General features: G+C 32.2%; 1 long non-coding RNA gene across 1 annotated transcript; it reads right to left on the bottom strand.

The window, feature by feature from the left end:
* Nucleotides 1-12,644: 12,644 nt before the first annotated feature.
* Nucleotides 12,645-14,052, bottom strand: LOC116129428. The gene is made up of 3 exons (XR_004127918.1): nucleotides 13,671-14,052; nucleotides 12,905-13,004; nucleotides 12,645-12,732 (listed from the first exon to the last, which is right to left on the bottom strand). It is a non-coding gene; the product is annotated as an uncharacterized LOC116129428 (long non-coding RNA).
* Between the last annotated feature and the right edge of the window lie 408 nt (nucleotides 14,053-14,460).

Below are 14,460 nucleotides of genomic sequence, written 5' to 3'. Positions count from 1 at the left end.
TATTTTCTTCATTTTCCCGTAATTTGTCTTGCACTACTTGTATTGTACATTTATCGGTTGTCTTTTGTTGTTTTGATTTATAATATAATAATCATCTCATTGCTTTGCTTGTAGTTCATCTTTATGGATGATTGAATCTTTTCTATACTTCTTAACTGGTGGTTTTTGATAAATAAATTTGCATGAAACAACGACCAAATTGATCATTTACTGTTGGTAGGAATATCATCTCTATGTATGTAATAGTTTCAATATTGTTATATTTACATGAATACATTTGAATATATTTTAAGTAAAAGATTAAAATATGATCTTCGGAGTTTCATATAATCACATCGTTTTAGTTTGTATATAAGGGAATTGGGACTATATCAATAGATTTTGTAAATAAGTAGTATTCCATATGCAAATTACATGTACAATAATGACATTCTAAATCATATCATGCATTTTCATTTTCAAATATTCATTAAGTTGATTCTTTTATATTTATTTATTTTATTCATTTTGTGTCGCAATTATTTTAAACATAAATTAAAGTTTGTAGGCCTATTAATGAATAATTTGTCGAGAGAAAGACTTTATCTACCTTGAGAATTTGGTCTACTATGTTTAGATTCTTATTTTAATATACTACGATCTATTTGATGATTAGGATGTTCAGACTAACTTACGCACACTTTAATTAATTTTCAAGTCTTACAAGCTTAAGCATCTCACAAGCTTAATGAGTAAAGTAAGTCATAAATATGATAGATGATCACTTGGTGGGATTCGAACATAGAACTTTTGGGTAATCTAAAGTTATGTTATCTAACCACAAGAAAGTGGTTATATATTATATTAGGATTTATCCCTTTTGAATTTAATAAATGTTTACGTAATTTGTTAATTGAGATGATTTTTCTGTTTAAAATTCAGAATGCCCTTCATTTTGATATTTTCCAAGTAGTAACAAAATAATGATATAATAAAAAACATAAAAAAATTCTACCGTTGTTAAATTCCAGGGGGGTAGAATAGAATACTCAGTCATAATTTGTGTTACTAAAAAGTTTAAAGGATTAATGAGGATAGATAATATGTATTAAATTAATTTTGGTGTTCTAATAATTAATACATCTTATGACAGTAATTATTGTTAGTGATTACTTTAAAGGGGAACGACTTAGACATACTCAAGATTTTTCGTAATGACAAGTTGGTACTCAAAAGATTTGGAAAAGACAAATATATACTTTTCGTCCTATACTATTATAGATTTCCGTTTTATAATAGTGAAAAGATTGGAATGCCCTTTGAAATTTGATATCTTAGTTTTTTATTAATTTATCCCTAGCCAACTTATTCAATTACATAAATACCCACATCATTATGGTGAATTAAATTATGCTGTCATGTTATTATGAGTTAGTGAAATGACCATTTTGTCCTTATGAGTTTGTAAAAAATGAGACACAAGTGACCAATTTATACCGCTATCCCTGTTTTGGTAGAAGCGGTATAAATATACTCATTTGTGGTTGAAAATTGAAAATTTTCATAATTTAAAAGAAGCCATTCATACAAAAGAATTAAGCAGTTTAAAACAGAAACCATGAAAATTGAAAATTTTCATAATTTAAAAGAAAGCATTCATAATTAACATGAATTCAGTACATGATATTCAGTATCAATTAAGTTTTCATGGTTTAAATAGAAACCATGAATTCAGTACATGAAAATGTGATATACAACTGAAACTTCAAAACAAAATTGTCCTCTTTTCCATCCTGCAAATCCACGAATGCACACCTATAGCTGCAAAAACAGGCACAAAATTGTCAGAAGACACCTTTTGAGGGGCGGACCATTGTTAAGAACAATAATATTACTAATTATTCAAGGAAATTTCAACCAAGATTGCTCAATGCTTGATTTGTATACACATAGAAAAAGAAAAGGGAACGCAAGATGTATATTTGAATAAACTTAGATGTAGTTCTACTGATTTATAATGAATAATGAAGCACAAATTTTACATTTTTAGAAAAATTTTCCAAGTCGTCAATGAAAATGTGAAGACAGATTTACTCTATTGATTAGGTATACAATATGCTCATATGAAATATGAATTAAACCTAACAAAATAAAATCAAAAATCAAAGAAGAGCATGCATCAGGCCTGTGAGGGCTTTCATCATTTGACGAAACCAAGTAGTCATCCCCTATTTCCAAGATGGCTAATAGTTAGGTAAAGATAAAATCATGTTCCAGCATTCTACCACAGTTAAACCAGCGGCAGGGGTCTGAATAGAGAGACTAATCCTTCCTTAGTTCCATATATTCACGATGAAGACCTTCTTGATTTAGGACAACAATTTATGTTTTTTGAAAGAAACAGAAACTAAAAAAAAAATTCAGATGTGATACCCTTCTAATACTTAACCCTAAACAATGAAATAGTAGTAATCTTTTTAGACAAGAACCCATACAATAATAGCAATCAGCAACCAATAAATCAGAGCAATCAGCCAAGAAACCTAGAAAAATATAGCAACCAATAAATCACCAGCAAGCCAATACAAGGATAATAAAAAACAAAATGCAACCCAACGACACAGATAAAGAGCAGCAAAGCAAAACTAAGACAAAAAGAGATAAAAATAATGCTAGACTACGAATATCCTCCCCTATTTTCCACTATTCACTTTTCTGAATATCCTCCCCAATTCTCCCCGACTCCTTTTTATCCCATTCAAAATCTGTCCTTGAAATTAAATAGTTGTGGCTTCATCCTGCAATGCAAAATATATAAGACAGGCTATTCACACTCCCAATAATCAATTTAAGCAAACCAGCCCCACTGTTTGGCTGGATTTTATTCATTACACAATCAAGCATATAATCAACTCTTTTAAGAACAAATCCTAAACCAAACAAACAAACAAAAAACCTTAAAAACAACAAAACATGCAAAACCAAGAACATTCATTGCACATTGCTACATACAATGAGATTGGTACGTGGTGTTGTTAACCGGGTGGTCAACCCGTAAACTTATAAGCCTCTGCACATACAGAGTACTCTTTCCCGCCCATAGCAGTGCACACCTAGTTTTCCAACCGATATACCATACCTCATTAATAAAATGTAGTATCAAACATCACAAATGAAGGACATCACATAATCTAACTCTGTTAAAAAAAAAATCTTATTCTCATATGTAAGGAATTTTGCTGATGCTTGTTCTTTGGTTTAGACGATTAACAACAAAATCTGGAGTTTAGTAGAAGTATTATGTAATCTGAGTTAAAGTCTTCAAAAAGCATCAGCACTCAGCAGTCACCAAATCAATTAAAAAAACAAAAGAAATGCAGCTTTTTATTTGTATTTTTTTACCTGATTTGGAGGTGTTAACGTTACAGTTGGCACGGACTTTTTATAGATGGAAATGTTTTGTTTTGGATTTTCCAATAGAATTGACATGAGATAAGAATTATTGGGTTTTGATATATCCCATTAATGTGATATATTTCATGAATGGGTGGCATATATTGTCAATGGAGGTGACCCACTAGACGTAGCCATAGCTTCATTGAAATGAAAAATCTAGAAACATAATTGACAAATGGCAGGGGACCAACTAGTTTGGGCTTTAAATTTGATATTGGCAAGTGTTATGACGCTTTATATTTGACTTGGTAAAACAAAGGTTCTTATTAGCTGCGTAACATTAACATGGCAAAATGTAGTATCAAACTCAATGGCTTTTTGGTCGAAGCATCAATGACTCGGCAGAGAGAGAAACACTTGAGAAAAAAGCTCATGAGAAATACCTATTTCACGTTCTCTTCATGAACAAAAGATATAATGAATTAACTAAGGTGACCAGAGGAGGGAAAGGGATTTCCCCATTTTGCAAACTAAGGCATGATCCACTACAATATCACGCAACTCTTTCTCAACTTTCTCAACTTCACAGCAGCCATCTATTATCTGCAATCACAATAGCGATTAGCACTTTAACTGGTCGCCCATGAAAACAAAATAAATTTTAATTTTATGGGTTGTGATCTGACATCGGATTAAAATGGGTTTGATCGTATGTTTATAAAGATGGGCAAAAATTATCACCTATTGGTAGTCTTTCAGTATTTGTATTTGGTAAGCACCTAAACCAAACATATGATCAGGTGCATGGACGAGGGTGATCAGACACTTGTGCAGTTGTTTTTCTTTGTTTAACCAACACCAAGAAAAATGATAAAAGAAACCAGAAAATTTTGTTTGGAGCAACCAAAAGCCAATAGTTTGTGAAAGGCTCAAGTGATACCGTCGTCGACCTTAGTTAAGTCATCCTCCACCGTCGTCGTTACCCCACGATTCTCTCCCTTAGATGTCGTCTATCGTCTTCGTTTAGGATTCGTTGCTGTTCAGTGAACTTACTCTACCATTGTCGTTGGTTTTAACTCCTCCATTGTCGTCGGTTTCCGTCTCACTGGTCGTCAATGATGGTCTCCAAACAATGGCAATAGCTTCGTTCAAAAACTTCTTTCAGAGAGTTAGAGACAAATGAGAAGGAAACGAAGAGGCAATCACTTTTGGTTTATTTGATTTTTTGAGTCAACCTAATGGACACATGTCGATCTCTAAAGTGAAATATTTCAAAGGAAGTTTTGCTTCTTATATCAAGCTGATAATTTGAAATTTAAAAGTTTGATGGCGGTACAAAATTATTGTATTATCCTTTATGAAATGGAAATCACTAACAGTACCGGATGGAAAGTATTTGTTTGTTGTTTCTAAACCTTTTGGATAGCCATTTGTCGTTACAGCAAACCTTGGATACTTGTAAGTCGTTCGCCTTACTTTAAATGTCATAAGGCTGAGGTTTTGTTCCAATAATAAATGTATACAGATTGAAATATGAATCTTCTTTTTCATTTATGGAAGGATATCTTGTGAGTGGATATCGAATATGAAGTATTAATGAAGAATCGTGTATCATTTCCACATTGCTCTAATCACAAATTACATAGCAAGAATTTAATGTTGGTAATTGTGTTATTGAAAGAACCAAAAAAAGGAAATAAATTTATGAATAAAATGGCAATTTCATAACCATATTATAACTTACCAAAATTGAACAAACATATTTTACCTTTAATATCATAAGATAAATAAGTTAAAACCCAATTAAATCTGATGAATTTTCACCAAATCAATCTCATTAGGGATTTTATAATATGAAAAATTTCTCAACTGTCATTTTACAATAATAAATAATTATTCATTTAATTGGCAATCCAATCTCTAGTCCCGCACATAGATTCTAATATTATTAACAACACACAAAATCCCCTTTCTAGCTGTTACTTTTAGTGTTTTTATAATTACAAATATTAAATGGCATTAAATTAGTCAAATATATTTGTTGAATAGTTCCATAAATTTGTTTTAAGGACACTTCACACATTTTTAAGCAACCATTAATGCTCTTCATGCATCTGCCAACGCATTATTTTTCATACAAATTATAGCTTAAATGGTAACCAGATGACTATAAATTCATAATCAATCTATAGTTCCTTCATTCCTCTCTCTCTTTTTGCTTTCTCTGCAAGTTTAGATTTATTAACCATGGCTGGATTTGGTTGGAGCAATATGAGGCATGGAAATGGAAACAACATGATGCATGAACTTAACCATGCTCGAAAAAGGCCTTTTGCTTCTACACAAATCGCTTGCCGAATTTGTGATCAAGTGTTTTTGAGCACTCAATCTCTGATAAACCATATTGAAACTCATGTTGGTGAAAATGAGAGTGTTGTTTCCTCAAGAAGACAACATGAACTCATGAATAACCATATCTTTCAGCAAAATTATTTTGCTATGAGACAGCAAGAGAGAAACCCTTTTCTTCATGGTCCCCCGGCTGCCACTCGGTTAGTTCCTCAAGTACCAGTTCCGCCATCGCGGCTTTCCTTGTCTTTTGGGGTGTTTGGGCCACAGTTGCCACCTAATTATAAATCTAGACAAGTACAGGCGGAGATGCAGCGGAGAATGGCGGCTGCAGAGCCGGCTAGAGACTTCACCAAGCCATTTCTTGACCAGTTGCAGCAAATTACCATCCCTGCAAATCATGATGTGGAGAGGGAACATAGACATATGTATGATTCCGAGACGCTGGATTTGACATTGAAGCTGTGAAAATATTAGAATTAGGGTTTCGTCGTTTAAATTCCTTCATATTCATGTGTTGTGTTTTCATTTATTTGTTTTATTGTTGTAGTTAAAATGATGTATCGTTTTTATCATTATCTCGTGTTTGCGTGTAGAGTTCAATCTAGATAATGCAATTTGATTAATTTTTCTGTGATAGGAATTTCAATTATTTTTTTCTCATTTTTGTTATGACAAAGAATGAACGAACGAATGAATGAATGAATTAATTATACGATGATCATTTCCATATTCCATTCTAATTTTGGTACAAGTTCAAGTTTGTGTCATCGCTGATTTGCTTCCATAATGCTTATGTGACAATCAATGAAATGGAAATTTTATAAAATATTTTTCACTCCATGGGGTGAATGTATCTATACTATACATGAATTCATTAATCAAATTTTCATATTTGCAAAGCCAGTTTATAATGCAACTTCTGTTGGGGAAATTTAACCAAGAGGCTTGAAACACGTATTAATACGCTTTCCAAAAAACGATATTTACCTTCTTTGGGTTTCTAATACAAATAGCTTTCGAGATATGATAAGTTTTTTTGTGAATTTGCACCAAACTTTAATGAAAATTCACCCAATGAATAACATAATGTATTTTCATTTTCAAGTTGCCGATACATCATTACATCTGCTTATAATATAATATTACTGTAGTTTTATATCTATTAGGTGGGATATGCAGAATATCTAATGGATTCGTTTGATTATCCAGGAGTGTTTTGATTTAGTAATTCGAATTGGAAACTCATTGAGCATTTTAATACGGTTGGTTGCCTCAAATACGATGTCATGTCAACAATGATATCTACTCAGTAACTTCAAAGAAACTTCTACTGCCTGAATTAAATTTAACTCTAATAATAACATATGCTAGTTATGGTATGACTGTAGAAACAATGGGTACAACAGCACACGTATTCTTTAATTTGAACTCAAAATAATTGAAAGAAGTAGTAAGGTTTTTTTTTTTTTTTTTTTTTAATTAATTAATTTATATATATATCGTATCCAAGATTTAATAGCATATTTGAGCAAACTCTTATGCGGTTGGAACTTGGAATAGAGCGATAGATGATAGACTACAATGAAAAGAAAAAATGATATACCATACTTTGTAAAAAAAAGACACATTAACGTAAGACATAAAATCTTCTAGCATACTATAATGTGGTGTTATTCTTAATTACTGTATTGTTTATCTTAATTTAATCACTTTACTAGTTTTTTTTTTTTTTTTTTTTTTTTTTTTTTTTTTTTTTTTTTTTTTTTTTAAGCACTCTTTCACAATTGTACAAACATATGTACTGATAATTTGGAGGTACTCAGGTAAATACATTTTGTGTCTAGTATTACTATGTTAATTTTTCTTTTCATTATTAGTAACACATTTTCTTTCACTCTTCTTCATTTCTTCTTTCCTCTTATTTCATACATTACTTCTAACACCAATTCTTTTTCTTCTTATATTTTCTATCATCTCTCTTTTATTTTTAATTAATATCTTTACTTTGTGTACAATATGATTATTTTTCATTGATATATTTCTTAAAATGTAATAACAAACAAATTGTTTGTGTTTTGTTGTCAATAGGAATTAAAAGATGAATGGAGCAAAAATTGAAGATTTGAGATGTTGAAGATAAATTTTTAAGTTTGATTTTATGTAATTTTTGTATGTTATTTCGGATTTATTATATGTAGAATTTGGACAATATTTTGTATTTTTCAGTAAAGTTTTTAATATATTAATAAAATTCATAATATTTTGACTAGATTAATAAATTGTGTATGTATCACTACAAGAAAACTAGCATTCTACGTCTAGCAAAATTAGATGCAAAAAGTCATATTTAGTTGCTAAGCCATTTTTAGCGTCTAAATTTGGTTGTCGCCCCCTTAGTTGCAGTAGGCTGGTCGCAGATTCATAGGCATCTATATGTGGTTTAGACGCAAAAAGTTTTTTTTTTTGCGACTAGCAAAATAGTCGATAAATGCTGGCCAAATTAGTCCCCCAACTTAGACGCTAAAAGTTCAAGGGTAATTGATAAAATGTATAGCGGCCAATCAACTAGTGCAAAATGTCAGTTTTAGTGTCTAATAATTGTCGTGAATCCCACACAAATTAGACGCCAAAGGTGTAAGGGTATTTCGTAAAAGGCTTTCGCAACTATTTGTTAGTTAACGAATGTACTATTAGTGACCAAATTTAGTGGCTAATTGAACTTTTAAACGCTGAATGTGAATCCAAACGGTTTTCGCGACTATTTTATTAGTGGCCAAATGAATCTTTTGGTGACCAAAATTTAGTAGTTAATTATAGTAATTTTAGATGCTGAATGTGAAATCTAATAGGTTTTCGCGACTATTTTGTTGGTGGCCGAATGTATCTTTTGGTGACCAAAATTTAGTAGTTAATTATAGTCATTTTAGACGCTGAATGTGGAATCCAATTATGAAAATTACTGTTTGCTACTACAAAATTAGTTGCAGAATGTGTTTTTTTTTGAGAAAATAATTACTGGCAAAAGCATTTGTATTGACTTAGTTTATACATTCAACATCAGCAAAATAATCCATCACAATATAAAAATGTGAACACTACACAAATATCATATTTTCATATTAATTATATTATAAGTCCATACAATCGTGTTATATTTCTTGTTGTTGGACATGCGCCTTAACTCTGCTTCTACTCCTTCAAGTAAGATGAGCTGCTCCTTCAAGCATTATTGCACGAAGTATCATTTTTTCCTACATCAATTCAATGCATAATCAATAAGTCAAGCAAGAAACTAAATTATTACAAATAATTATAATTATTCTGGGGTATAGAATATGTGACAAAAACTTATGAAATGGCAATAGAAAAGAAAGACTACTCTCAAAGTTCACAGAACGTACTGTAGCACCAAACCAAACAAATGATGGAGTAGAAAAGCAAATATCTCACAGATTAACAATCTAAACTTCAATCCCTAGTTAAAATTTTAAACTAAGTTAAATTTCTTCTTCATCAGCCAAAGTGTTTTTGTAGAATAAAACCTTATTCATAGGCTATAAATGTCTGAAATCTGATGGAAAAATAGTCATCTCACCTATGCCAATAATTGTTTTAATTCAAGGTCTGTTTTGGTCCCAATTTCTATACTTTTGATTGTTCATCTGATACTGACTACATCATCTTACTATTCACCATTGTTCAGCATGCTGTCCCTCGGTTTCAACTCTTCCTATTGTCACCTCATTAAATTCAATCCCTTCAAATTCAGCCTACCTAAGTTAAATTTCTACATAAGTTTACCAATATCATAACTTTACCAGTGTTTGCAGTGTAATTTTAGTTAACCAATATCTAAATTTCTACATAAATGTATGAGAGTAAAAAGATAGCAATGAACTAAAAAAAATAGTGTCAAAAAACTCAGAACTAACCTTTATGTGAGCTGAGGCCTTGTTAGTTGTTGGGAAGACCCCAGAAGATTCAGCAATATACCAGCCCCATAATTGCCCCAAGGGATCTCAACCGGGTCCCTAGGTAGAGAGTTAAACGTTAGACCTTAAGTAGAATCAATTACTTATGTTCCTGAGATGGGTGATGGAGTTAATTTACAATTCATAGAGTTAACGTTAGACCTTAGTAGAACCCATAATAAATCCAACTATTATGGAATATATGCACACATATTTAATCAACATAGGTTTGAGGCATGAAGATCATGGAAATCTTTATTGATTTCTCTAGTTAATTCCTAATTTGCAGAGTGCTTGGTTAATAAGAAAGTGAGGAAAAAAAAAAAAAAGTTAGAAAAAACAAAAAAAGAGTTAAAATATATGAAGGGAATATCTTGGAGAAAATGATTGGGGATGTATAATGATAGTAGAACGCCTAATAATCCAAGAAGAATCTCATATTTGTAATTGCAATCTACACAATTCATTGAAGCATCTATCACATTCACAATTGCTTTGTCCCGGGCTTGTCCATCATTTTAGAACAAAGTAAATCAAAGGCAAATATAACAGGCCAGAAATATATATTAATAGACTCAGCTAACAACATAGTTACAAAGAGCACAAACAGATCCAACAAACTCTTGAAGCTACCAAAGGCTTATAATTTGTGATGCAATATTAAACCAAGATAACCTCCTCCTCATATCCAGGTAACTTTTTCCTTTCTCCCTTATAAATAAGCTCAAGAGTGCATATAGTAATACACCAGTCTTTCAAACAATCGGAGAGCAAAAAGTTGCCATTTACAATTACAGTGTGGGAACCTCTTGACCAAATTAATTATTACAATAGAAGTATTGCTGTAGATATAACTTAATTATTTGAAACATCTATATGGAACATACCACTTTTGCATCAATGATTTAAAATGCTAACAAATAAACTCAATCACAAAGAAGTTCTATTTTAGTTTGCATCAATGATTTAAAATGCTAACAAACAAATCCCAATTACAAAGAATTTTATTTTAGAAAATAATTTATTACGCGAAACCTTAATATTTCCTGCCTCAATGAATCTTAATGATACAGGAAAACGCTTTTTAAGAATAATTTATATGCGAAATTTTGTTTTTAACATAGACAACCAGACCACAACTCAACAGCAAACTAAGTTCTTACCTCTAACATGTCTACATTCATATGAATAGAACAAAAGGCAATCAAGTTGTCTAAAAGAAAATTTGAGATGGCCAATCTCATTAAAACAACCACCATCATCGTTTACCATCCCGCTGACAATGTACCACCCATGCCACTTACCATACTACTCTGTACTGCCATGCTCTATCACTACAACTATGAACAATCACATCAACTTTTTCTTTTCATCATACACTTATCTGGGGACCAAATACTCAAAAGTGTTGCAGACTAGCAATTCGGTTTTTATGGATGTAATAGAATATTTTTCTGACAACTGATAATAGCTAATAATCTCAAATTATGGTCAATCAATTTTAAAAGAGCTATAAATCATGTGAAGTTTTTCCTTGTTGAAAATATTAGAATTCTATGGAGGCAGTGATTGAGATAAGGGAAACAATATCATTATCTGCTATTGGATCAATTGGTGGATGAAAGAGAGAGGCCGACAGTAGCAATAATATCAGCAATGGATAAAGGAGAGAAAATGCATCAATTAAATGACTTTTTCTGTAAGCCATGGCCCAGGAAAGCGAGTTATATAGTAGAGAGACATGAGCGATTGAATTCTTAAGGAAAATAGGGACAACAAAATTTGTTATTGCTCTTTCATAATCGAACTTATATACCATCTTTTATAGAAAGAGTTAAAAGAGTTATTGTAACTATGCAGCACAATTAAAAGTGTCAATTAAAAGTCGTATATAAGGAACCAAAATATCGTTATTGCCAATAGGCAATTGACACTCTTCACTGAAGCATGATTTTTCATGTCAATAACTAGATGCAGTACATAATTGTGAATGATGTTAACTCACAATTGAGATATGTCAATATAATACAAAATCTACGTGTGAGAGAGAAAAAAACATGCACAACACATGGAGGCACACTGTGGATCACTGCAACAACCAGATTTCTCTTCTGTAAACCTGAAAATAAATTCAAATGCATCATGTTAGCAAACTGAATATACAGAATAATCTAGCAATACTCATCAAATAAATGTCTACTTTATACAAAAGGGAGACAGAGTGCAAGAGAGTGAGCATAAAGCTTACTTGTGAACCTCTCGATCACCCCTCCATTTCGTCATTTGCCAGTCAATCGTTATTAGGCTCCAGAACTGGTTGAGAGATCTTAGCCTATGTTTTTTAACCAGCTCAATATACATGGTTATTCATATAGAGCAATTTAGAAAGAAAGTTGTGACTGTTAAACTTGACCATAAATCATAACTGGAAAAATAGAACTTACTTCCCCGTTGAAGTGTTCCACGCCAAGATCTTCATCCCAAATAAAATATACTCATAACGCTGCAACAATGTCAGGATGCAAAAACCTTTTTGCATACCACTGCCAATCAATGTGAAAATGAAAGCTAATGAAGATTTCTCGCATCAAACACCTGACAATAAATCCAAGCAATTCAAGAATGGATGACATGAAAACAAAACTATAAAAACAATGAGATGCTTATTCATACTTGGTAGCTCTCAAATTAAAGGAGCAAAAGGTTGGAATTCCGTACTATGCAGAAGATCTTAAAATCTCACCATTTTGTTTGTTCCTTGCACTAACATGGATTGCGCTCTTTGACCACTCAAATTCATCCCATTCACTTGTCCGACCATATAGTGGAAAAGCAAAAGTGGGAATCCTCAGAAAAATATCAAAAATTTATGTAACAAAAACCTCAGTATCTCTGAAGTAAAAATCAGTTAAGGTAGAAAAAAAGAATGAAATGGTCCATTCATATACACCTTTTTAACCATTCTATCAATATTTTGCCTCTGATTCAGACAAACTATGATTGTCAGCAAGTACTTCGGCTTTTGCTTCAGATCCTGCAAATTTTAGAGCATTTACTTGAGTCAATTCCGATAATCTAAAACGTTGATCCAACATGCACAATTAGTAAAGAGGTCAAACTTGAGGATTCTCTATTACTTCACACTTTTGGTAGAATGGAAATTTGATGCGCAAAATTTTTTTTAGACTATGAAAAAAGAAGTTTACCGTCTTCATTGTTGGCCTTCTAGAAGATGAATGCAAGAGGCAGAGGCGTGCCGCACACATCATTATTTCCATTTCTTCCTTCTTGTAGTCTTCTCCCAAACTAAGATATCAAAACTAAAAAAAAAAAAAAAAATCAATTAAAAGAGAATATTATACCTAACTAGTGCGTGCATGTCCAACTAAGTCGGAGCCATCAAGAACCATATCAAAAGTGGTGGCTTGAATTGGAAACAGAGACTCAATACCCTTAGACTTAGTTTCTATCTCAATGGTTCCGATATTCGAAACTGAGAAATAGCATTCGGATTCTCACTCTTCTCCTCTTCTTCCACCTCAGCATCTACTTTCGCTTTCTTTTGCTTCTTTTTATATATTCGATTTCAAATTCACAGGCTCACCTAATTCCGAGCTTGTTTCACTTCTCTCTTCGTCATCTTCTTCCATAACCTTTCACTTCTTGCTATCCTTCTTCTTAGACCTTTCAGAGTCATCCGCCTTATTCTTTGAGTCCTTCTTTTTCTTCTTTTCCGCCGAAAAGTCAGTTTCGTCTAAACTTTGAAGAGCTATTTTCTTCGTCATCTGCCTCTCTTCTTTCGTTCCGTTAACGTCAAAGGGTGCTAAAGAAGGCATATGGAGAGAGGTGTAGAGAGTTTCTTTTTGGGTAATATAAATAGCATTACAAGATTAAAGGTCTCACTCAAACATAATTGAAATCAAATTCAATGTTACCATGTGAGAGAACTAAAGAATCAAAAATTGTACTTACGGGAGGTTAGGGGCTGCCTCGTATTCGATGAATGAAGGAAACCAAGGAGATCAATTGAATGATGAAGATGCGTGGAGAAGAGATGAAGTCAGGTTCTGCAGTTCGGAAATTCGGGCAACATCGATTAAGATGAAGATGCGTCAGATCGAAGAGATGAAGATGCTTGGGGAAAAGATGAAGTCAGGTTCTGCAGTTCAGAAATTTGGGCAACAGCGATTAAGATGAAGACGCGTCAGATCGAAGAGATGAAGATGCGTGGGGAAAAGATGAAGTCAGGTTCTACAGTTCGGAAATTCGGGCAACAGCGAGGGCAAACATGCGTGGAGAAGAGATGAAATTTGGGTTGTGTGTTTGGGAAATTTGGGGAAAAAGCTAGGGCAAACATGCGTGGAGAGGAGATGAAATTGCAATAAATGCTTGCTTTATATAGGATAAGGTATTTTGTAAATAACTTAAAAAAGTAAAGGTTCTAATTAGTTATTTAATTTTGAAATATAATTCTATTATGGAAATAAGTCAATTTGCAACTAAAAATTTAGTCAGTAAAGAATTAGTGTTAGTTGCCCATAATTGAGGTCTGGCGGGAACAAATAATTTTGGGGGGAATATGAATTTTTTAAGTTAAATTAGCAACTAAATCAAATTTAGTTGCTGTATATACTTTGGGGCCTTTGTAATTACTGTCCAAATATAAGATATTTTGGTAATTTCATTTTTCTACAACTAATCATAATAGTTACTAATAAATTCCTAATTATTCGCAATTAATTTAGCAACTAAATTAGTAGTT

The sequence above is a fragment of the Pistacia vera genome, unplaced genomic scaffold, assembly GCF_008641045.1.
Source record: "Pistacia vera cultivar Batoury unplaced genomic scaffold, PisVer_v2 Contig212, whole genome shotgun sequence".
Lineage (NCBI taxonomy): Eukaryota > Viridiplantae > Streptophyta > Magnoliopsida > Sapindales > Anacardiaceae > Pistacia > Pistacia vera.
Note: the sequence above shows the minus strand (reverse complement) of the source record. Positions and strands in the feature narration are given on the sequence as shown.